We start from the raw sequence: 24437 nt of genomic DNA on the forward strand, positions 1-24437 counted from the left end.
CATTCATAGAGACCAAGTTTGGTCTTGAATGCCGTTTTCCATTCATCACCAATAGCCATGCGGATTTGATGGTAACCACTACGCAAATCGACTTTAGAGAAAATCGTGGCACCACTAAGTTCATCAAGCATATCATCTAAACGCGGAATGGGATGGCGGTAACGGACGGTAATGGCATTGATGGGGCGACAATCCATACACATCCGTTGCGTCTCATCCGGTTTAGGCACAAGAATCACGGGAACCGCACAAGGGCTAAGGCTTTCTCGGACGTACCCTTTGGCGAGGAGATCTTGAATTTGGCGGTTGATCTCCTTGGTCTCTTCGGGGTTGGTGCGGTAGGCGGCACGGTTTGGGAGCGGAGCGCCGGGTATGAGGTCGATGCGGTGTTCTATACCTCGGAGTGGTGGTAGTCCATGAGGGAGCTCGTCGGGGAAGACATCTTGGAATTCTGCAAAAGAGACAACAAAGATGGAGGAATGTTGGTCAAGTCGTTAGTCACCGACGAGGGTCCCTTGCATATGAGCACATAGTGCAATATGGTGGATGGGTTCTCTTGGAGCTCTCTCCACTCACTCTTGGTGGCTAGAAGGACACTCTTGGGCTCACTCATGTATGGCTTGTGGCGCTCACTCTCTTTGTGGTGGGTCGCTCCCTCTCCTCTCATCTCACTATGGTGGGTGCGGAGTTGTGCCCTCGCTAAAGCCTTCGCATTATCCGCGATGATTTGGCTAGGAGTCATCGGGCGCAACTCGAACTTCTTGTCGTTGACCTTGAAGGTGTATGTGTTGGAGAGTCCATCATGTATAGCCTTCTTGTCATATTGCCAAGGGCGGCCAAGCAACATGTGGCACACCGTCATGGGTACCACGTCACACTCGATGGTGTCCTCATAAGGGCCGATCTTGAAGTTGACGGTGACGGTATGTTGTATCTTGACGTTGCCCTTGTCGCTCAACCATTGGATATGGTAGGGGTGAGGATGCTTGCGGAGAGTGAGGTGGAGCTTCTCACACAACTCGGTGCTCGCAAGGTTGTGGCAACTTCCACCATCGATGATGACCTTGATAGACTTGCCACCAATTCCGGCACGGGTTTGGAAGATGTTGCACCGTTGTTCTTCCATATCATGAGGTTGTGTGGTTAGCACCCTTGTGACCACAAGTGAGGGACTTGGGTCATGTTCACATAAGAGAGGATCTTCTCCACTTTCTTGCTCATAAGCTTCTTCACTTGCCACGGCGGCTTGCACAAGGGCTTCATATTCATCCTCATCAAGAGTCTCGATGTCACCGTTCTCCATAGTGATCATGACCTTGGTGTTCTTGCACTCAAATGATTTGTGACCTTGGGTGCCACACTTGAAGCAAGTGACACTAGAGGGTCCCGTGGATGCCTTAGAGGAGGCGGTGGAGGAGACCGTTTGCTTCATTCGACTTTGGATAGTCGGCTTCTTGGAAGGTGTAGAGGATGCGTCGGCCTTGGCACTTGTAGCATAAGGAGTTGATGAAGTAGGAGGAGTCGATGTAGCGAGCTTGGTGGAGAAATAGGACTTGGCCTTGGAGTACTTGATGTCCTCAATCACTTGGCGCTCGGCCTTCGATGCTTGGTGGACTAACTCAACCATGTTGGAGTAGGGTTGGAACTCGACAATCCTCTTGATGGGATAAGTAAGGCCATTGAAGAAGCGAGCAATGGTTTGCTCCTCGGATTCTTGGATGTTGGCTCGCATCATAGTAAGCTCCATCTCCTTGTAGAACTCCTCAACGGTTTTGGTGCCTTGCTTCAACTTTTGGAGCTTGTTGAAGAGGTCTTTCATGTAGTGCTTTGGGACAAAGCGAGCATGCATCTCCTTCTTCATATCTTCCCAAGTGTCAATAGGAGGTTCACCCTTCTCTTCTCGAAGAGTGAGGACTTGCTCCCACCAAGTGTTGGCGTAGTCTTCAAACTCGAGTGATGCCATAGCCACTTTCTTGGCACCGGAGTAGTTGTGGATGCGGAAGATCTTGTCCACCTTGAGTGCCCATGAGAGGTACGCTTCGGCGTCATCTTCACCTTTGAACTTGGGCATGTTGAACTTGAGCTTGCCATACATGTTCTCTTCATCCTCCAAGTTTCTTCTACGAGGAGGGGCGCCGTCAACTCTTGCGGCTAGAGGTGGAATAGGAGGTCTTCTACGGCCAACCATAGCATTGGGTTGGCGTTGGAGTTGAACACTTGCTTCACTTGGTTCACGGTGAGGATGTGGTTGAAGATCTTGTCGCGGTTGAGGGCGATGCTCAAGGTTGGGTCTCTCATCTTGATCATGGTGAGGCTCTCCTCGTCCACGTTGGTCATGGTGAGGGTGGCGACGAAGATCTCGTCGAGGTGGATCTTGAGGATCTTGGTCTTGAGCTTGTGGAGGACGCTCATGTGGACGCGCACGGCGATGTATTTCTCCACGCCTAGAGTTGGAGCGGGAGTCTTCATGACGAGCATGTGAGCGATGAGGTCGATGATGGTCTTCACGCCTTGAAGAAGAGCTTGGGGATGAAAGGCCACCATGAGAGTAATGGTCTTCATGCCTTGAGGAAGAGCTTGATGAAGAGGAAGTAGAGCGGTGTCGACGATGGCGACCCAAGTTGGTGATGGCGCGCTCGAGGCTATCCATGCGCCGCTCCATGTTGGCATCATTGGCCGCCATTTGGCCATTCAAGTTGTCCGTAGCTTCACGAAGAAGGGCCAAGTCGTGGTTCACGGTGGAGAAGTTGTGAGCCACTTCATCGTATTGCTCATCGATGCGCGTCTCGAAGAGGGAGAGTTGCTCCTTGAACTCTTGTCGTTGCGTCCATAGGTTGTGTTGAGTAGCCAACCTCTCGGTGTTGCGAAGGATCTCTTCATCCCTATTGGTATCGCCGTTCCTATCCATGATGCAAAGACAAGAACTATGTTGTGTATGTTAGTGGAAGGAGACTACCTCGCACTCTTACCAAGGTAAGATAGTATTGAGGCAATCCACCAAACCGAAAGCAAGATCAAGTGTATCGGGGACACACGCAAAACCACACGCAAAAGCTAGCAAATATGGTGTTAGGCGAGTGTTGTGGAAAGCCAAAAGACAAATCCAAGATCGAGTATGTTGTTAAAAGTGGGTGAGGTCCAAAAAGCCAAATGTCAATGTGAAGATCACTATAAACACGGAAAAAGTTGTGGAACACACACACGAGATAAGAGGGGTTAGTGCAACCAAAAGTGAGCGGAAAAGTGTATGTATAAGTGCTCGGTGTCACACTAACACAAGGAGAGCCAAAGCTTTGGTTGCAAAGGAAGAGACAACAAGATTCACACGTGGCCTCTCTTCTCCTATCTCTCTTTGCTTAAAAGCTTTTTCTCTTTTGTATATGGCGGCACTTGCACTCGTTTGTATCTTTGGTGGCACGTGGACACTTTGTATGTATGGGCGTATGGATGTATGGATGTATGGATGTATGGTGCTACTCGCACTCTTTTTGTGTTTTTGGGGCTTTTTGACGCACTATGTTAGCGTTAGCCTCGCTTTTGCTATCTTGCCACACGAGTGTTTGCTTGGGTGCCTTACTCAACGCGACACACACACCTCACAATGCGGGGCCACGTGCAATGTCTTGCAACACTAGACAAGCAATGCTCGATGGGATAGATCGCAAAAGGAAGAGGGGTTACAAGGTGACCTGCAAGTTATACCTGCGATGATGGTGGTGGTGGTGGTGGTGGTGGTGGAGATCGCCGGAAGACGAGGTCGAAGGAGTGGCGTTGCGTCGCCCGGTCGGAGGCCCGGTTGGACCGGCTGCTGGACCGGCTTGCCCGGTTTGCCGCCCGGTTGACCGGGTGCTGGGCCGGCTCGGCCGGTCGTGGGCCCGGTTGACCGGCTGCTCAACCGGATTGCTCGGGATGAAGCTTTCTCTCTCCTGTTCTTCACGAAAACCAAGCCAAATCGACCAAATCGAGGGGAAACGATGGAATTGGAGGCTAAAAGTTGGGGAAATAGTAGATCAAGCACAACAACACCAGATCCACGGACCAAAACCACTCAAAACGCAACCAAATCACAGATCGGTCAAGAGGCAATTTAGGGCTATTTTTGGGGATTTTTTGGAAAATTTTCTAGGGACGAAATCGGGTGGGTGGGAGGTCAAATCCGCGGTAACCAAGAGCTGCTGATACCATATGATGAGGTCTAAGACCCCGTGTGTGGCCCGATCTCGCGGATTGACTTCGAAACCAAGAGGGGAGATGGGAAAACGCGAGGAACACGAAGAACACGACGAACACGAGGAACTCCGAGACTCACGCACGCACACCAACCCGATACACCCAATACTTACCCCCGTGGCTCGATGGACCACGCCAATAGAATCACCCGGAAGAGGCACGCGGCAGAATTCCCGGTGAGAGATTGGTGTTGGAGAAAAGGGGATTGGTGAGGGAGAGAGAGTAGCTTGTACTAGAATCTCACTCAACAATATCCAAATCAACAACAAGGATGGCCTTGATTACAGAGGGATGATACCCAAGGGAGACTAAGCTCAAATTTAGGTTTGAGTTCAAAACAAGTCTAAAGAGCTAAAGGGGTGCTTGGGGTGCTTATATAGTCTTACAAGGCGTCACAGGCCGAAAAGGTAAGTTCGGGCCGAAAATATAACTTAAGTCGCGCAGGCTGGTCAGGAGGCCGGTCAGACCGGGCCTGTGACCGGGCGCCCGGTCAGGGGGGCGGTCAGACCGGGCCTGTGACCGGGCAGGCCGGTTTCAGACCGGGCCTGGGACCGGGCGGTGACCGGACGAGGCTCCAAGTCCCCTGGATGGTGCCCGGATGTCACGAGCGCGAATCCCGGTTTCTGACCGGGCGGCCCGGTCAGGAGGCCGGTCAGACCGGGCTGTGGACCGGGTGATCCGGTCAGGGAGCCGGTCTGACCGGGTTCTGGACCGGCCGTCCGTCTTCTCTTCCTTGCGCTCTTCGGGCGACTTCCTGTCCAGCTCCATGTCCATCTTCGTGTCCATTTTCTTGTCCAGCTGCTCCTCTCCTCCCTTTGACCATGGCGTATCCTCCTCTTGGTGACCTTGATGCTCCTTGTACCTAATGACACATAACACGTCGGCATGAGGTAGCAATCCATCCAAAGGTGTACCAAGATCAAGGGTGGTGAGGAGCGAGTTCACCTCATCATGTAGCGCTTTGACTCGGGCTCGTGTCATCGGTCCACTTGGGGGACTTGTTGGTCTTGGTGTGGAGGTGACCGAAGGCCACCCCGCATCAGTACTAATAGTGCCCGCACTGATGTAGCCCCGCTCACCGACGTCGCTACACCAAGACCAACAAGTCCCCCAAGTGGACCAATGACGCGAGCCCGAGTTAAAGCTCTACATGATGAGGTGAATTCGCTCCTCTCCACGTACTCCTTCGACACCCCTTTGGATGGCTTGCTACTTCATGCCAATACCCTATGTTCAATCAGGTACATCGACCAAGAAGCGAGCCATGAAGACCAAGCCAATGGAGAGAGAGCTGGAAATGACGAAGTTGGAGCTACCGCTGCCAGGCCGGAACTTCCGCCCTCCAGGACCGGAACTTCCGCCCAGATGCCTTCCAGATTCCCTCCAGATGCCTTCCAGCGCCCAGAAGATAGGATCAGGCCGGAACTTCCGCCCACCGGAACTTCCGCCCAAGTTCCGCCCAAGTTCCGAAAGTCGGCGAAAACCCCCCTGGATGTTACTGCGGGACAATGGCGCAATTCCGGAACAAGGCCGGAACTTGGCCGGAACTTCCGCCCCGACCGGAACTTCCGCCCGTCCAGACCGGAACTTCCGCCCCTGGCCGGAACTTCCGCCCAAGTTGACCGGAACTTCCGCCCCATCGAACTTCAGCACAACAGCACTTTTAGTTGTGACTTACCCCTTCGCCCCACCCACTATATATAGCCTAGTTGGCTCAGATCTGAGATTTAGACTTGATGTAAGAGAAAACATGAGCTATGCTCCTTCCCGCGGGAAACCCTTCTAGATCTACGAATCTACGAAGTTATCTACTCTTCTAGGCGATTGATCTCTTCCATTCTAGGAATTCTAGTGTTTTGGATCTTTTGCTTTTGCAATTCTATCTATTTGCACTCTTTTCCTCTTTGGAACTCTATCGATTGCTATTGCCAACCTTTTGTGAGGGATTCTACTCCTTGTGGGTCTTTTTCTTGCAATTCCGTTGGGTTGGTGTATCGGGCCAACGAAGAACAACCGGTTGTGTGTGTGTGTTGTGTTTGTATCTTCGATCCACCCCGCCATCCACCCACGTTCTTCGTGTTCATCCACCTCCCCCACGAATCCCATCCAAATCCGTGAAGATCGGGCACATCCAAGGACTTAGTCCACATCATATGGTATCAGCAGCTCTTTGGTTGCCACGGATTTGACCCCCACATACCCCAATTCCACCAATTTCGCCCAAAAATTTTCCAAAAATTTTTCCCAAAAAATAGCCCCAAATTGGCCTTGGATCGATCTCTCGATTTGTTGAGTTATTTGTGGTTTTGCTCCAATAGAAACTTGCCTTTGGTGTTGATCTGCAATTCCCCCACCTTCCCACAGCTTTTGGTGCCAAATTTTCCTCGAATTCGAAGGATTTCGGCCCGGATTTCCCCCCAAATCGACGAACAGCCCGCAGATCTGATTGCGACCGGAAGTTCCGCCCGGCAGGACCGGAAGTTCCGCCCGGGACCGGAAGTTCCGCCCCTCAGGACCGGAAGTTCCGCCTGGCCGAAATTTTGACAAAGAACCTTCGTTTTTCGTTTTGGTACTAACCCCCTTGTGTTTGGACTTCGGTTTGCGTGCCATTTCAGCTACCACAAAGCTTCCGCAACATCGACAACAACGACGGCACCCCGAAGCTCCAAGCGGTTCACTTGACACTTCCACCATAGCAAGTTCAAGATCGTCGGCCACCATCATCAAGTGGTATAACTTGCTCCTAACTTGTAGCCCTAGCCTCTTTTGCGTACCTTTCCTATCGAGAGTGGCTTTCTAGTGTTGCGAAGCATTGCGCAAGCGTCCCGACCGTGAGGGTGTGCGTGTGTTGAGCAAAGCTTTGAAGCAAGCTCGTGTGAAAAGATAAGCAAAAGAAGTGTGACATACTTACATAGATAGTAGTATCCTTACATAGTGAGAAAAAGAAAAAGAAAAATACAAAAAGAAAAAGAAAAAGTGTGTGAGTGACACCTATACACAAAAGAGTCCAAAGCTTTTAAGCAAAAGAGAGAAAAGAGAAGAGAGGCGTCTTGCGCAAATCTTGTTGCTTCTCAATTTTGCAACCAAGCCACGGTCTCTCTTGCGTTAGCGTGACACCGAGCTAGTAGTCTTCGTTAGGACCATTTTGTTCTTGCTCTTTTTCCAAGTCGCGCTAACCCCATTTTGTCCCACGCGTGTGTTCCTCATTGTGTATGCCTTTTGTGATCACCGCCTTTGACTTGTGACTTTTGGATCTTACCCACTTTTGACAATAGACTTTTCGTTTGGTTCTTCCATTTGGCTTTCCACATCCGTACCTAACACCATATAGAGTTTTGTTTTTGTGTGTGTAACCGGTTGTTCCTCACCTTGATACACCTTTCCAATTTCGTTGTGAGTCTTTGACTTACTTGTGAGCTTTCCTCTAACCCCACAACATAGTTCTTGTTTTAGTTGTAACCATGTCTAGTGGAGAGGGGAACCAACTACCGATGACGCGGCACCAACATTGGATCGCTACTCAAGCCGTCAACAAGAGTATCCATGACCTCACGGCAAGGATCGATGAGACCGTTGCACGCTATGAAGAACGCGCTCAAGTGCAACGACGGGACCTCAATGTCCAAGTGCAAGACATCCATGACAAGCTCGATGCTCAAGCTCATGATATGAGAGCCACACTTGCTACTCAAGGTCAACAAAACATGGCGAGCATGAGAAGGCAAGAAGAAAGGATGGCACGCCTTGAGCAAGCTATTGCCAACATCGCCAACAACCGAAGCCAACACTCAAGGTCTTCGCGCTCTCATAGTTCAAGGTCAAGAGCTCCTACACCGTCTCGCCATGATTCTAATGAAGACCCACGCCACCATAATGTGGATGCTCAAGTACTTCAACAACAAGCTCGAGATGTGGAGCAAGCACGTGCTCAACTTGAACAAGAGAGACTACAACAAGCTCATCGCCAAGCTCAATTCGAAGAGGAACAACAACGTCTTCGTCATGATCAAGATCTCCTTCATGCACGTGAGCAAGAACGTCTTCGCCATGAGCAAGAGGCACGTCAACAACAAGGGCATCCGCGCCAATCTCAAGTGGCCAATGCTCCAAGGAACCCACATCATGACGTCGACCACGAAGTGAACCAAGAACGCCAAATCATCAATATTGATGCTCCGCAAGATGATGGCGCAAGAAGAAACAATAGGGACAATAGAAGACACAACCCTCTCAATTATCGAGCTCATCAAGCACTTCATGCTCATCAAGAGGAAGCAAGGCACCAAAATGAAGAAGACGCCTCAAGTGAAGCTAGTGTCATGCCACATCCCCGGCAACCTCATGGAAGGCGTCCTCCGCTTCCAAACCGCCGCCATGGAATTGAGGATCCACCTCAACAACCTCAACAACCTCGCAACCATAATGAGGATGAAGATGAAGAAAGACCACCTCCTAGGCGCAATGACCACCATGAAGAGGAAATCTTTGGGAAGCTTAAATTCACCATGCCCAAATTCCACGGAGAAGAAGACCCCGATGCATACCTCTCTTGGGTTCTCAAGGTTGACAAGATTTTCCGCATCCACAACTTCTCCGAAGCAAAGAAAGTGGCTATGGCATCACTAGAGTTTGAAGGGTATGCAAATGTTTGGTGGGAAGAAGTGAACAAGAAGCGTGACAAGGAAGATCTAGACCCCATTGCTACATGGGAAGAGATGCAAGAAGTCATGCACAAACGCTTTGTGCCCAACCATCACAAACGCGACCTCTTCAACAAGCTTACCCAACTCAAGCAAAGCTACAAGTCCGTTGAGGAGTACTACAAGGAGATGCACATGACCATGATGAGTGCAAATGTGGACGAGCAAGAAGAGCAAACAATGGCAAGATTCTTGAATGGATTGAACATTCCCGTCAAGAGGATAGTGGAATTCTTGCCTTACACCAACATGGTTGAGTTGCTTCATCAAGCAACAAGAGCCGAGCGCCAAGTGCGAGAAGACTTGGCAAGTGCAAAAACAAAGTCCTTCTTCGCCGCAAGAAATGCAACAACCACCTCCTCAAGCATCAAGAACACAAGTGCTATTGCTCCCAAGGATCCTCCTAAGCAAATGAAGAGTGCCTTCAAGACAACAAGCTTCAAGCCGGATCAATCAACTATGTCCTCCAAAGCTTCCACGGGATCTAGTAACATCACTTGCTTCAAGTGTGGAGCTCAAGGACATAAATCCTTTGAATGCAAGAACACAAGAGTTATGATAACTCGAGATGATGGAGATGTGGAGTACTTGAGTGAAGGCGAATATGAAGCCTTGGTACAAGCCGCAACCAATCATGAAGATGATGACTTGGAAGACCAAGAGCAAGTCCTATGTGTGCATGATGCAAGCCCGTCCCTTGTGGTGACCAAAGTGTTGACAACCCATGCACTTCCCAATGAAGATCAAAGGTGCAACATCTTCCAAACAAGAGCCGGAATCAATGGCAAGTCAATAAAGGTTATCATCGATGGAGGGAGTTGCCACAATCTTGCAAGCACCGAACTATGCTCCAAGCTCAACCTCACACTCCGGAAACACCCCCATCCTTACCATGTGCAATGGCTAAGTGACAATGGAAATGTCAAGATACAACACACCGTCTCCGTATCCTTCAAGATTGGCGCCTATGAAGACACCGTTGATTGTGATGTAGTGCCCATGACGGTGTGCCACATGCTACTTGGTCGCCCTTGGCAATATGACAAAAGAGCAAGCCATGATGGCTACACAAATGCCTATAGCTTCAAGGTCGGCGACAAGACGTTCATCCTACGCCCAATGACTCCTAGCCAAGTAATTGCGGACAATGCAAAGGCTTTAGCGAGGGCTAAGGAAGCTACCATCACTAGTGAGATGAGTGGTGAGAGAGTGACCCACCAAAAGGAAAGTGAGCGCCACAAGCCATATATGAGTGAGATGAAGAGTGTCCTCATAGCTACCAAGAGTGAGATGAGAGAGTTGCACCACAACCCATCCACCATATTGCACTACGTGCTCATTTGCAAGGGGCCATCTTCGGAGACTAACAACTTAACAACACTTCATTCGTCTTTGTTGTCTCTTTTGAAGGAGTTCCAAGATGTCTTCCCCGACGAGCTTCCTCATGGACTACCACCGCTTCGAGGGATTGAGCACCGCATCGACCTCATACCCGGCGCTCCTCTACCAAACCGCGCCGCCTACCGCACCAACCCCGAAGACACAAAGGAGATTCAACGCCAAATACAAGACCTCCTCGAAAAAGGGTATGTTCGTGAAAGCTTAAGCCCTTGTGCGGTTCCCGTGATTCTTGTGCCTAAACCGGATGAGACGGAACGGATGTGTATGGATTGTCACCCAATCAATGCATTACCGTCCGTTACCGCCATCCCATTCCGCGTTTAGATGACATGCTTGATGAACTTAGTGGTGCCACGATTTTCTCTAAGATTGATTTGCGTAGTGGTTACCATCAAATCCGCATGGCTATTGGTGATGAATGGAAAACGGCATTCAAGACCAAACTCGGTCTCTATGAATGGCTCGTTATGCCTTTCGGCCTTTCCAATGCTCCTTCTACTTTCATGCGCCTCATGAATCACATCTTGCGTCCTCTCATTGGCAAGAGCGTGGTTGTCTACTTCGATGATATTCTTATTTATAGCAAAAACCTCGAGGACCATGTGCAACATGTGAGAGAAGTCTTGTGCATCTTGCGACATGAAAAGCTTTATGCTAACCTCTCTAAATGCACATTTGCTCAAAACAAATTGGTTTTCCTTGGCTTTGTGGTTTCCGCTAATGGTATTGAAGTTGATTCTTCTAAGGTTGAGGCCATCCACAATTGGCCCACTCCTACCAATGTTGCTCAAGTCCGAAGTTTCCATGGACTCGCCGGTTTCTACCGCCGCTTTGTGAAAGATTTTAGCACCATTGCTTGCCCTTTGAATGAGCTTACCAAGAAGAATGTTCCGTTTGTTTGGGGCAAGGCCCAACAAAATGCTTTTGATGAGTTGAAGAAACGCCTTACCGAGGCACCACTCCTTGTTCTTCCAAACTTTTCCAAAACTTTTGAGATTGAGTGCGATGCAAGTGGACTCGGTATTGGTGGAGTGCTTATGCAAGATGGAAAACCCGTGGCATACTATAGCGAGAAGTTAGATGGCGCACGCCTCAACTATCCTATATATGACAAGGAACTTTACGCTTTGGTTCGTGTTCTTGAAGTTTGGCAACACTATCTTTGGCCAAAAGAGTTTATTATCCACTCCGACCATGAGTCTTTGAAATATTTGAAAAGCCAACACAATTTGAACAAAAGACATGCAAAGTGGGTTGAGTTCATTGAGTCCTTTCCATATGTGATCAAATACAAGAAGGGCAAGGACAATGTTGTGGCGGATGCTCTTTCCCGCAAACTCACCCTCTTACTCACTCGTTTGGATATTAGTGTTTTGGGTCTTGATGAAATCAAAGATTTATATGCTCCCGATCCTTTCTTTGGCCCAATCTTTGCAAAGTGTTCTAGTGACAAGGGCATCGATGATTTTTATTTGCACCAAGGATTCTTGTTCAAGGGCAACAAACTTTGTATTCCCACGTCTTCGCTTCGCCTTTTGCTCTTACAAGAATCGCATGGTGGTGGTCTTATGGGACACTTTGGACGAGAAAAGACATATGCCATGCTCTCCACTCACTATTATTGGCCAAGAATGAAGCGCGATGTGGAGCGCCTTTGCCGACGGTGTACAACATGCTTACAAGCTAAGTCTACCTCCAACCCTTATGGTCTTTACACTCCACTACCTATTCCATATGCACCATGGACCGATATTAGCATGGATTTCGTTCTAGGCTTGCCTCGCACTAAGCATGGTCATGATTCTATATTTGTGGTAGTGGATAGATTCTCTAAGATGGCTCATTTCATACCTTGCCATAAGAGCGACGATGCTTCACACATTGCTTCATTGTTTTTCAGGGAAATTGTTCGCCTACATGGAGTACCGCAAAGCATTGTGTCGGATCGAGACGTCAAGTTCATGAGTTATCTTTGCAAGTCGCTCATGGCAAAGTTTGGAGTGAAGCTCTTATTCTCATCATCATCGCACCCGCAAACGGACGGCCAAATGGAAGTGGTCAATCGAAGCCTCTCTACTCTCCTACGCATCCTCGTGAAGAAAAACTTGAAGTCATGGGAGGAGTGCCTTCCTCATGCGGAGTTCGCCTACAACCGCGCCAAGCACAAGACAACATCAAGGAGCCCCTTCATGGTAGTCTACGGCTTCGAACCTTACACGGCACTCGACATACTCCCGCTCCCCCTTCATGAGCGGACCAACATGGACTTCGACAAGCGCACCGCCGCCGTGAAGAAACTACATGAAGAAACAAGAGCGACCATACAAGAATATGTGCTTCGTCAAGCAAACCGCATCAACGCCAAGAAAAAGGAAAGAATATTCCAAGAAGGAGACCTCGTTTGGATCCACCTCCGGAAGGAAAGGTTCCCTCGTGAGCGCAACTCCAAGCTCAAGCCAAGAGGAGATGGCCCTTTCAAGGTCCTCAAACGCATCAACAACAACGCTTACGTCATCGACATTCCGACATCCAAGTACTTGGTGAGCAACACGTTCAACGTCTCGGACTTGTCGCCCTATCATGGAGATGAGGAGGTGCACGAGTCGAGGACGACTCTTTCCCAAGGGGGGGAGATGATGTAGCCCCGCTCGCCGACGTCGCTACACCAAGACCAACAAGTCCCCCAAGTGGACCAATGACGCGAGCCCGAGTTAAAGCTCTACATGATGAGGTGAATTCGCTCCTCTCCACGTACTCCTTCGACACCCCTTTGGATGGCTTGCTACTTCATGCCAATACCCTATGTTCAATCAGGTACATCGACCAAGAAGCGAGCCATGAAGACCAAGCCAATGGAGAGAGAGCTGGAAATGACGAAGTTGGAGCTACCGCTGCTAGGCCGGAACTTCCGCCCTCCAGGACCGAAACTTCCGCCCAGATGCCTTCCAGATTCCCTCCAGATGCCTTCCAGCGCCCAGAAGACAGGATCAGGCCGGAACTTCCGCCCCGAGGGACCGGAACTTCCGCCCACCGGAACTTCCGCCCAAGTTCCGCCCAAGTTCCGAAAGTCGGCGAAAACCCCCCTGGATGTTACTGCGGGACAATGGCGCAATTCCGGAACAAGGCCGGAACTTGGCCGGAACTTCCGCCCCGACCGGAACTTCCGCCCGTCCAGACCGGAACTTCGCTGGCCGGAACTTCCGCCCAAGTTGACCGGAACTTCCGCCCCATCGAACTTCAGCACAACAGCACTTTTAGTTGTGACTTACCCCTTCGCCCCACCTACTATATATAGCCTAGTTGGCTCAGATCTGAGATTTAGACTTGATGTAAGAGAAAACATGAGCTATGCTCCTTCCCGCGGGAAACCCTTCTAGATCTACGAATCTACGAAGTTATCTACTCTTCTAGGCGATTGATCTCTTCCATTCTAGGAATTCTAGTGTTTTGGATCTTTTGCTTTTTCAATTCTATCTATTTGCACTCTTTTCCTCTTTGGAACTCTATCGATTGCTATTGCCAACCTTTTGTGAGGGATTCTACTCCTTGTGGGTCTTTTTCTTGCAATTCCGTTGGGTTGGTGTATCGGGCCAACGAAGAACAACCGGTTGTGTGTGTGTGTTGCGTTTGTATCTTCGATCCACCCCGCCATCCACCCACGTTCTTCGTGTTCATCCACCTCCCCCACGAATCCCATCCAAATCCGTGAAGATCGGGCACATCCAAGGACTTAGTCCACATCACGCACCTTGTCCTAATTAGCTTGGACTACCGGATCATCACAATGCACATGTTTTGACCAAGTGTCACAAAGGGGTACCTCTATGCCGCCTGTACAAAGGTCTAAGGAGAAAGCTCGCATTTGGATTTCTCGCTATTGATTATTCTCAACTTAGACATCCATACCGGGACAACATAGACAACAGATAATGGACTCCTCTTTTATGCATAAGCATGTAACAACAATTAATAATTTTCTCATTTGAGATTGAGGATATATGTCCAAAACTGAAACTTCCACCATGGATCATGGCTTTAGTTAGCGGCCCAATGTTATTCTCTAACAATATGCATGCTTAACCATAAGGTAGTAGATCTCTCTTACTTCAGACAAGACGGACATGCATAGCAACTCACATGAAATTCAACAATGAATAGTTGATGGCGTCCCCAGTGAACATGGTTATCGCACAACAAGCAACTTAATAAGAGATAAAGTGCATAATTACATATTCAATACCACAATAGTTTTTAAGCTATTTGTCCCATGAGCTATATATTGCAAAGGTGAATGATGGAATTTTAAAGGTAGCACTCAAGCAATTTACTTTGGAATGGCGGAAAATACCATGTAGTAGGTAGGTATAGTGGACACAAATGGCATAGTGGTTGGCTCAAGTATTTTGGATGCATGAGAAGTATTCCCTCTCGATACAAGGTTTAGGCTAGCAAGGCTTATTTGAAACAAACACAAGGATGAACCGGTGCAGCAAAACTCACATAAAAGACATATTGAAAACATTATAAGACTCTACACCGTCTTCCTTGTTGTTCAAACTCAATACTAGAAATTATCTAGACCTTAGAGAAACCAAATTTTAGCATGCTCTATGTATTTCTTCATTAATGGGTGCAAAGCATATGATGCAAGAGCTTAATCATGAGCACAACAATTGCCAAGTATCACATTACCCAAGACATTAATAGCAATTACTACATGTATCATTTTCCAATTCCAACCATATAACAATTTAACGAAGAAGAAACTTCGCCATGAATACTATGAGTAGAAACTAAGGACATACTTGTCCATATGCTACAGCGGAGCGTGTCTCTCTCCCATAAAGTGAATGCTAGGATCCATTTTATTCAAACAAAACAAAAACAAAAACAAACCGACGCTCCAAGCAAAGCACATAAGATGTGATGGAATAAAAATATAGTTTCAGGGGAGGAACCTGATAATGTTGTCGATGAAGAAGGGGATGCCTTGGGCATCCCCAAGCTTAGACGCTTGAGACTTCTTAGAATATGCAGGGGTGAACCACCGGGGCATCCCCAAGCTTAGAGCTTTCACTCTCCTTGATCATGTTGCATCATACTCCTCTCTTGATCCTTGAAAACTTCCTCCACACCAAACTCGAAACAACTTATTAGAGGGTTAGTGCACAATAAAAATTAACATATTCAGAGGTGACACAATCATTCTTAACACTTCTGGACATTGCATAATGCTACTGGACATTAGTGGATCAAAGAAATTCATCCATCATAGCAAAAGAGGCAATGCGAAATAAAAGGCAGAATCTGTCAAAACAGAACAGTTCGTATTGACGAATTTTAAAATGGCACCAGACTTGCTCAAATGAAAATGCTCAAATTGAATGAAAGTTGCGTACATATCTGAGGATCATGCACGTAAATTGGCTTAATTTTCTGAGTTACCTACAGGGAGGTGGACCCAGATTCGTGACAGCAAAGAAATCTGGAACTGCGCAGTAATCCAAATCTAGTACTTACTTTTCTATCAACGGCTTAACTTGGCACAACAAAACACAAAACTAAGATAAGGAGAGGTTGCTACAGTAGTAAACAACTTCCAAGACACAAAATAAAAACAAAGTACTGTAGGTAAAAACATGGGTTGTCTCCCATAAGCGCTTTTCTTTAACGCCTTTCAGCTAGGCGCAGAAAGTGTGTATCAAGTATTATCAAAGGGTGGTGCATTCTCAGCGGGGTGCGGAGTTTTCTCAACCAGGCATAATATATTAGATACATAAGTTTTAGCATCTCCTTTTTCATTAGTCTTAGGCGTGCTACTCTCATCAAACAAATTTTCAGGAACAAGCCAAGCATAGTTATTTTCTAGTGCATCATTCATAGCTAAGAGTTTACATGGTATTGGTGCTTTGATCTCCCCACCATCATCAATATTATTAGTGTATCTTATTCTATCCATGTCCATCTTCTCAAGGAGACTAACAAAATTAGTGTAAGAACCAAGCATATTAAATTTAGCAAAGACCTTTCTAGCCTCTCTCGCTATCCCACCAAATTCTCTAAGAAGGGTTTCTAAAACAAAATCTTTCTTTTCCCCTTCTTCCATATCACCAAGTGTGAGAAACATGTGTTGGATTATAGGATTGAGATTAACAAATTTAGTTTCCAACATGCGAACTAAAGCAGCAGCAGCAATTTCATAGGTAGGGGCAAGGTCTACCAAGTGTCTATCCTCAAAATCATCAACGGTACTAACATGGTTGAAGAATTCTTCTATATTATTTCTCCCAATTATAGACCCACGTCCTACTGGTATGTCTTTCGTGGTAAAATTAAAAGGAAACATGATGAATCAAGTAAAGTAAATGCAAGTAACTAATTTTTTTGTGTTTTTGATATAGCAAACAAGATAGCAAATAAAGTAAAACTAGCAACTAATTTTTTTTGTATTTTGATTTAGTGCAGCAAACAAAGTAGTAAATAAAACTAAGCAAGACAAAAACAAAGTAAAGAGATTGAGAAGTGGAGACTCCCCTTGCAGCGTGTCTTGATCTCCCCGGCAACGGCGCCAGAAAAAGAGCTTGATGGCGTGTAACTCACACGTTCGTTGGGAACCCCAAGAGGAAGGTATGATGCGCACAGCAGCAAGTTTTCCCTTAGAAAGAAACCAAGGTTTATCGAACCAGGAGGAGCCAAGAAGCACGTTGAAGGTTGATGGCGGCGGGATGTAGTGCGGCGCAACACCAGGGATTCCGGCGCCAACGTGGAACCTGCACAACACAACCAAAGTACTTTGCCCCAACGAAACAGTGAGGTTGTCAATCTCACCGGCTTGTTGTAACAAAGGATTAACCGTATTGTGTGGAAGATGATTGTTTGCAGAAAACAGTAGAACAAGTATTGCAAGAGATTGTATTTCAAGAAAGAGAATTGGACCGGGGTCCACAGTTCACTAGAGGTGTCTCTCCCATAAGACAAACAGCATGTTGGGTGAACAAATTACAGTTGGGCAATTGACAAATAAAGAGGGCATGACCATGCACATACATATCATGATGAGTATAGTGAGATTTAATTGGGCATTACGCCATCCAACTGCATCTATGCCTAAAAAGTCCACCTTCAGGTTATCATCCGAACCCCCTCCAGTATTAAGTTGCAAAGCAACAGACAATTGCATTAAGTATGGTGCGTAATGTAATCAACAACTACATCCTTAGACATAGCATCAATGTTTTATCCCTAGTGGCAACATCACAACACAACCTTAGAACTTTCTGTCACTGTCCCAGGTGTCAATGCAGGCATGAACCCACTATCGAGCATAAATACTCCCTCTTGGAGTTACAAGCATCTACTTGGCCAGAGCATCTACTAGTAACGGAGAGCATGCAAGATCATAAACAACACATAGATATAACTTTGATAATCAACATAACAAGTATTCTCTATTCATCGGATCCCAACAAACGCAACATATAGAATTACAGATAGATGATCTTGATCATGTTAGGCAGCTCACAAGATCCGACAATGATAGCACAATGGGGAGAAGACAACCATCTAGCTACTGCTATGGACCCATAGTCCAGGGGTAGACTACTCACACATCACACCGGAGGCGACCATGGCGGCGTAGAGTCCTCCGGGAGATGATTCCCCTCTCCGGCAGGGTGCCGGAGGCGATCTCCTGGATCCCCCGAGATGGGATCGGCGTTGGCGGCGTCTCTGGAAGGTTTTCCGTATCGTGGCTCTCGGTACTGGGGGTTTCGTCACGGAGGCTTTAAGTAGGCGGAAGGGCAAGTCAGGAGGGGGCACAGGGGCCCCACACCATAGGCCGGCGCGGCCAGGGGGGGCCGCGCCGCCCTAGGGTTTGGGCACCCTGTGGCCCCACTTCGTTTCGTCTTCGGACTTCTGGAAGCTTCGTGGCAAAATAGGCCCCTGGGCGTTGATTTCGTCCAATTAGGAATATTTCCTTACTAGGATTTCGAAACCAAAAATAGCAGAAAACAAAGAATCGGCACTTCGGCATCTTGTTAATAGGTTAGTTCCAGAAAATGCACAAATATGACATAAAGTGTGCATAAAACATGTAGATAACATCAATAATGTGGCATGGAACATAAGAAATTATCGATACGTCGGAGACGTATCAGACACTCCAGGCCGGAACTTCCGCCCACCACCGCCGGAACTTCCGCCCAGATTCCTTCCAAGACTGAAGATGCTCGCACTAAAGAACTGCGACCGGAACTTCCGCCCCTCATGGCCGGAACTTCCGCCCCCGACCGGAACTTCCGCCCTCAGGGACCGGAACTTCCGCCCTGTCGAGCCTCAGCCAGATCTCAGCCCCTTTTGGCTTGTAACTTACCCCTTCCTCCCCTTGCCTATAAATAGACACCTACCCCCACCTTCATGAGGGAGAGATGATGTTTAGATGAATTGGCTTATGCCTCTATTATCCCTTTATGGATTTGGGAAACCCCCACCTTAGGTGTGATCATCTATTGTACCCCTCCTAATCCGGATCTTTTCCATTCTAGTAATTCTATCAATTGAGAATCTCTTGCTTTGCAACTCTATTCTTAGTTGGTCTTTTACTCTTTGGACTTCTATTTGGATTTGTCGATCTTTTGCAAGAGATTCTACCTTTGGTCTTTCTCTCGCAATTTTATCGGTTGGTGGTTCGGGCCAACGAGGATAACCGATTTGTGTGTGTGCGTGTGTTTGTATCGTGTTCTTCGCGTTCATCCACTTTCCCCGCGAATCCCCCTCCGCAATCACACTCACCCGGGTCAAACCGTGAAGATTGGGCACACCCTCGGGCTTAGCCCACATCATATGGCATCAGAGCAAAGGTTGGCACGGATTTGACCCTCCGATTCCACCAATTTCGCCCAAAAATTTGCCCAAAAATTTTTCCCCAAAAAATAGCTCGAATTTGGATCTCAGGATTTGTTGCGTTGTTTGTGGTTTTGGTCCACAGATCTGTTGTTATCGGTGTTGATCTATCATCCCTCCAATTTTCTCCGTCAAATTCCACCGTTTTCCCCCTCAAATCTGTCAATTTCTGTCTCAGTTTCCGCCCCATGTTCATCGTGTTCGTGCAGTTCGTCTCGCAGATCTTAGATCTGAAAAATCGGGGTATTTCCGGTACTTCCGCTCCAATCTACCGGAACTTCCGGCCGGGCCAAAAATCCCCAATTTCTTCATCTTCTTCGCTGCGCCACCAGACCTCCTCGCTCGCTCGCACAGCGCCAAGCCACAGCTTCGCTCGGCCGCCCCACCTCCGCTCGCAACGCCTGGCTGCCGCTCTGCTCGATCTGCTCCAGGAGCGCTCCAAATCCACGCCGCGCCAAGCCCAGCCGCCCCTGCCTTGGCCCACCAAACGCCGCTCCGCCCAAGGCCACGCGCAGCCAGCCTCCACTTCCACGCGTTGCGCGCGCACATCGAGCCGCAGCCCCAGCAACGCACGCCAGGCCTGCCCTCGTTCCACGCCACCACGCCGCATCGCACGAAGCAGCAGCGCTCGCCCGCCCGCCCGCGTCGCTCGGCCACAGGCCACCGCCAGCCCGCTCACGCACACGCCGCCCATCCACGCGCGAGCCGCCCCTGCCTTCGATCACCACCATGCGCAAGAAATTCCTGCCTCGTTCACAAAAAACGCCCAATTTCCAAATTTCTTGCACAGACCGGAAGTTCCGACCAAACATAGCGGTACTTCCGCCCGAGCGGTACTTCCGCCCAACTTCCGGAAACGCGCGATTTGGCTCGCAGTAACCCCTGGATACACGCTGCGAATTTCCGGAAGTTGACCGGAAGTAGCCCGGAAGTTCCGCCCGGCGCAGTTTTTGACCCAGTTTTCAGCAACTTTTGACCCCTAACTTTGACCCAACTTTTGACAACTTTCCGGAGCCCGTTTGACCTCAAATTTTCACCATAATACCACCATCTTGACCCCAAATTTTGACAATTTTCCCGCGCCCATTTGACTCCTCTTTTTGCCCCAAATTTTGACAACTTTCCGGAGCCCGTTTGACTCCAAACTTTAACAACATCCTCCAACTACCCCACATAGTCCACGTCTAATTTTTGACGATTTTTGGAGCCTAACTTTTGACCGCTCGTTTTGACCCAACTTTTCGGGCATTGACTTAATTTGCTCGGTTTCCGATTTGGAGTGCATTGGTTGTCTATTTCGCTTCCGCGCCTACACCGACACCGCGACGACACCTTTGGCACCCCGGATTCCGGCGCAACTTCGACACCATCATCGACACCACCTCGATCATCGCAAGTTCGTGTGCTTGACACCGCCTAACATCAATAGGTATAACTTGCCTCACCCCTTGTAGCCCCGTTTCTTTCTTTGTGTACCTATCCCATTGAGAGTGGCTTTCCGAGTGTTGCGAAGCATTGCACAAGTGTCACGACCGTGAGAGGGTGTGTGTGTGCGTTGTGTTGAGCAAAGCTCCGAAGCAAGCTCGGTGAGAAAGATACACAAAAGAAGAAAAAGTGTGACATAGAGAAAAATAAAGCTTCTAAGCATAGAAAAAAAAGTGAAAAAAAAGAGAAAAAGGAAAAGGAAATACAAAAAGAGTGTGTGTCCACCGATACAAAAGAGTGCAAAGCTTGTAAGCACTAAGAGAGATAAGAGAAGAGTGGCATTTGTGCAAATCTCGTTGCTTCTCTCATATGCAACCAAGCTACGGTCTCTCTTGTGTTGGCGCGACACCGAGCTAATAGTCTTCGTTAGGACCATCTTGTTACTTGCTCACTTCCTTGGTCACGCTAACCCCATTGTTCTTCCTTGTGTGTTTCCGTGTTTCCTTGTTATAGATCACCGCTTTTGACATTTGACTTTGGATCTTACCCACATTTGACAATAGACATTTTCTTTGGTTCTTTTCGTTTGCTATCCACTTCCTCACCTACCACCATATAGAGTTCTTAGCCTTTTGCGTGTGCTTTGAGTGTGTGTGTGAGTACATATCGGTTATTCTCTAACTTGAACCATTTTCTCGATTTTGGTTTGCGAGTTTTGACCTTTTGGTAGTTCTGCTTCCACCATATATACACCAATCCTAGAGACTAACATGTATAGTGAGGATGAGCCTACGGAGGACGACATGGAGTACTATGAGGGTGATAGCTCCGCAAGCACCGAAGATATGGAGGACCATGTGGAGCTCGACACCGACAATGGCTCCGCATGCATTGGCGACATGACCGACATCGAGCATCTCTACACCGACCATGACTCGCCAAGCATGGACAACATGATGGAGCACCACCTCGACCACGACTACGACTACGACGACATGGTGGAGCACCACCTCGACCACGACTACGACTACGACGACATGGTGGACCACCACCTCGACCACGACTACGACTACAATGACATGGTGGAGCACTACCACCGCATCATGTGCTTCATCGCCTACAATCGCCTATGTGGAACGATATACTACTTCATACTCCGTCATACCTTGATGATAGGAACTCGACGACAAGTACGGAGGGAAGAGAGGATGCCATGGAGACCCGAGGACGCAAGGCCGATGTCACGGAAGCATGGAAGAGAAGGAGAAAGAGGAGCTGGACGCTCCAGGCCGGAACTTCCGCCCGACACAGCCGGAACTTCCGCCCAGACACTGTCAGGACCGAAGATGCTCGCACTGAAGAGCTGCGGCCGGAACTTCCGCCCCTGATGGCCGGAACTTCCGCCCAGGACCGGAACTTCCGCCCAGGACGGCCGGAACTTCCGCCCCATCGAACCTCAACCAGATCTCAGCCCACTTTGGCTTGTAACTTACCCCTTCATCCCCTTACCTATAAATAGGCACCTACCCCCACCTTCATGAGGGAGAGATGATGTTTAGATGAATTGGCTTATGCCTCTATTATCCCTTTGTGGATTTGGGAAACCCCCACCTTAGGTTAATTCCTATTGTACCACCCGGGCTCCTTATCGAATCCTATTGTATCTCTTTGGTGACTTCTACCAATCTTGATCTTTTGCTTGCACTTCTACCTATTTGGTCTTTTGCTTGCACTTCTATTGAGTTTGGTCTTTTCACCCTTCTAGATTCATAGGATCTTCGATTTGTCGATCTTTTTGCGGGACTTCTACCGAAAGATATTTTCCTTGCAACTTCTATCGAGTTGGTGGTTCGGGCCAACGAGGACAAACCGATTGTGTGTGTGCGTGTGTTTGTATCGAGTTCTTCGCGTTCATCCACTTCCCCGCGAATCCCCTCCGCAATCATACTCACCCGGGTCAAACCGTGAAGATTGGGCACACCCTCGGGCTTAGCCCACATCATATGGTATCTGAGCAAAGGTTGCCACGGATTTGACCCTCCGATTCCACCAATTTCGCCCAAAAATTTCCCCAAAAAATAGCTCGAATTTGGATCTCAGGATTTGTTGCGTTTTTTGTGGTTTTGGTCCACAGATCTTGTGTTATTGGTGTTGATCTATCATCCCTCCAATTTTCACCGTCAAATTCCACCGTTTGCCCCTCCAAATTCATCGATTTCTGCTCCATTTTCCGCCCCGAGTTCGTGCTGTTCATCGTCCCAGATTCAGATCTGAAAAATCTGCTATTTCCGGAAGTACCGGCCCAACCCACCGGAACTTCCGCTCAAAAAAAAAAAATCCCCATCTTCTTCTTTGCAGACACAGCAAGCGCGCAGCGCCCGCACAACAACCACCTCCGCGCCCAGGCTCGATCGCCACCAGCGCCAGCCACGCACGCCTCCGCGAGCCACATCCGCTCCACCCTCCACCGGCCAACGCCCAGGCCCAGCTCTCCTCTCACGCGCCCGCTCTGCCCCAGGCCACACCGCCGGCCCACGCCACCACGTGCCCCGCATCGATCCCACCAGCACGCGTCCAGGCGCTACGCCCGTGCCATCCACGCCAAGCCGCAGCTGCCGGCCTGCCGCCACGACCCGCTCGCCCCCAGGACCCACACACGCGCTACGCCCGCATGCCAACCACGCCGCAGCAGCAAACCGCCGCTCCACTTACTCCGCCTCGCAGATCGCACAACACTGCTCAGCCGCTAGCACGCCTCCACCGCGCCTGATTCCACGCCAAATCCACTAAATTTTCGCCCAGCCTCGATTCCGTCCAGAAAAATCTTCCGAGACCGGTACTTCCGCTCGAAATCACCGGTACTTCCGGTTGGCCGGAACTTCCGCCCTTTTTCCGGCCTTGTTCCGAAAATAGCGATTTTCGTTACAGTAACCCCTGGACATATATTCTGCATTTCCGGAACTTGGCCGGAGGTTGACCGGAAGTTCCGCCCGGCGCAGTTTTTGACCCAAATTTCAGCAACTTTTGACCCCCCAACTTTGACCCAACTTTTGACAACTTTCCGGAGCCGTTTGACCTCAAATTTTGACCACTTCGATCGCTCGTTTTGACCCAACTTTTCGGGCATTGACTTAATTTGCCCGGTTTTCGATTTGGAGTGCATTGGTTGTCTATTCCGCTTCCGCGCCTACACCAACACCGCGACGACACCTTTTGATGAGGTCTAAGACCCCATGTGTGGCCCGATCTCGCGGATTGACTTCGAAACCAAGGGGAGAGATGGGAGAACGCGAGGAACACGAAGAACACGATGAACACGAGGAACTCCGAGACTCACGCACGCACACCAACCCGATACACCCGATGCTTACCTCCGTGGCTCGATGGACCACGCCAATAGAATCTCCGAGGAAGAGGCTGTGGCAGAATTCCCGGAGAGAGATTGCGGTTGGAGAGGAAGAGCTTGGTGAGGGAGAGAGAGTAACTTGTACTAGAATCTCACTCAACAAGATCAAAGTCAACAACCAAGGTGCCTTGATTACAGAGGGATGATACCCAAGGGAGACTAAGCTCAAAGGTAGGTTTGAGTTCAAAACAAGTCTAAAGAGCTAATGAGGGGTCCCAGCTACTTATATAGGCACACATGGCCAGCCAGGGCGAACAGGTATGCGAATGAATAAGTTAAGGCAGTTTGGTGGGGCATTCCCGTCAGATCCGGTTTGGGTCCGGTCTGACCGGGCCTGTGACCGGGCTGTCCGGTCATGGGTTCGGTCTGACCGG

The sequence above is a fragment of the Lolium perenne genome, unplaced genomic scaffold, assembly GCF_019359855.2.
Source record: "Lolium perenne isolate Kyuss_39 unplaced genomic scaffold, Kyuss_2.0 unplaced103, whole genome shotgun sequence".
Classification (NCBI taxonomy): domain Eukaryota; kingdom Viridiplantae; phylum Streptophyta; class Magnoliopsida; order Poales; family Poaceae; genus Lolium; species Lolium perenne.